We start from the raw sequence: 1,981 nt of genomic DNA, 5'->3' as shown, positions 1-1,981 counted from the left end.
TCACGCCTCCTCCTCCGGCTGTTGCTCTGTCCAGGGCCCTGTGGAAGGGCAGAGAGGTTGCAGGTCCGAGGGATAGGCCCTGCCCAGGCATCCCGGGCAGGTGGACAGATGGGGGCCCCTGGAGATGGCCGTGGTGGGGTGACTCACAAGCTTGTAAGGGGCAGCCAGGAAGGACGGAGTGACTGGGCGGGGGCAGGGGCCGCAGCCCCAGGGCCAGGAAGGACTGGGCAGACAGGACAGCAGCACGTGCAGCTTCTCCCAGCGAGACATCCGCACTGGGGGCCCTTTCTGAACCCATCAGTCACCCGGCAGGAAAAGATGGAGTGAGGGGCTTGTGGGGAGAAAAGTTTCCTGTTCCCTCCCAGTCTCGTCCCAGGATGGCCTCTGCCCCCACGCAGGTGCCGCTGATCAAAGCGCCCGGTCGGAGGCTCTGCTGTCTCCCTGGATGGAGTTGGGGGCTGGGGTGCGGCCGGTGCAGGGTAAGAGACCGTCACAGGCAGCGTATCGAATGTGAAAGCAATTAAAGCCACCAGCAGTGTTGGCTCCGGGCGGGCCTGGGGCGGCGGGGAGCTGCCAGAACGCATCTCGCCTCGGTGCCAGCGGACGCCTGCCCTGCTGTCCGCGCCTGCGTGGCCACACCGCGCTCCTCCTGGGGGTGGGGGCCAGGCTCGCACCCACTCTCTTCTGACACAGAGCGGGCTCTGTCCAGCCCTGGGGTATCTGGGACCCCCGCTCCTCCCGAGAGCTCCTCTGCCCCTGGCCCCACTCCCACCGCCACCCACCTCTCTGGTTTCTGCCGCCCCAGCCCTGTGGTGACCCAGGACAGAGGCCCACGAGAAGGACCCTCGTGGGCAGGAGTCTCCATAGCAGGCAAGGGGTCCGTGCCCACCGTCTTAGCTGCCCGGAGTCCCCACTGGCCCAGCCAGCAGCCTCCTCTCCGCTTGAAACCCCCCGGGGGCAGCTCCAACAGAGAGGTGGTGAGGGAAAGGGGGGGCATCTGCAGAGGACTTGGGCTCCCACAGCCCAGACCCTGCCAGGTGTTGGGCCGGGGCCGCTGTGGGGACCTGGAGGAGGTGGCTGGCAGCAGGTAAGGGGAACAGGTGCGAGCATCCTGCAGGCAGCAGGGAGGACTGGCTGGGCAGAACACACAGCCCTGGTGCAGGGCAGACCCCGGGGGCAGCTGTCGGGGCTGCCTCTCCTTACTGACACGGCCCGGCCCCTGCTCAGCCCTCCCCTCCCTTCTCTGTGCAGGCCTCTCCCCTCCCCCGCATTTCCTCCTGGGTCTCACCCCCACCAACAGCACCATCTCCCTGGTGTGTCTGAACTATGCCAGCCCTGTGCCCCCACGGTGCCCTCTCCTGGCCCCTCTTGTTGGCGCTGCTAGCCAAGTGGCCTTCCCAGGGCGGGCAGTGGCGAGTTCTCACTTATGAGGCATCCCTGTCAGAAGCACTTAGTGTACAAATTAGCCGTGGCCTCTTCGCCTCCTTCCGCAGCTCTGGGCTCCAGGCTGACTGGGCTGCGGCTCCAGGCCCTCTCCTGCCTGCCCGGGGCGCACGGCTGCCCAGTGTGGACCCCTGGCTGCCCGCCCATGTCCTAGCAGGAGTGCCTGCTCCCCACTGGCCGGCCAGGGCTCCCCCAGGACCCCGACCCAGACCTGGCTGGGGTTGGCCATGGCGGGCTGGGGGTGCTCAGTGAGGTTTGTGGGGGTGGGAGGCCAAGGCCCAGGACCTGAATCTACCCCAAGAGTGGCCAGCCCTGGTGCTGAGGGCTACAGGGGGGCTGGACATGGGGCCCCACCACCCCACCTGCCAGTTGGAGGCCCCGCCACCCCGCCCGCCAGCCCGCCTGCCACTCAGGCGGGGAAAATCATCTGTGACAGGCCCAGGAAGGCCGGCCCCGGGGGCCGCAGAGAGACGCACACAGCTCCTCTTCCCAACATATGGCTGCTGTCGGCCCCGGGCGCTGCTGGTCAGTGCCAGGC

Source organism: Theropithecus gelada, chromosome 20 (genome assembly GCF_003255815.1).
Source record: "Theropithecus gelada isolate Dixy chromosome 20, Tgel_1.0, whole genome shotgun sequence".
In the NCBI taxonomy this organism is placed as follows: Eukaryota; Metazoa; Chordata; class Mammalia; order Primates; family Cercopithecidae; genus Theropithecus; species Theropithecus gelada.
Note: the sequence above shows the minus strand (reverse complement) of the source record.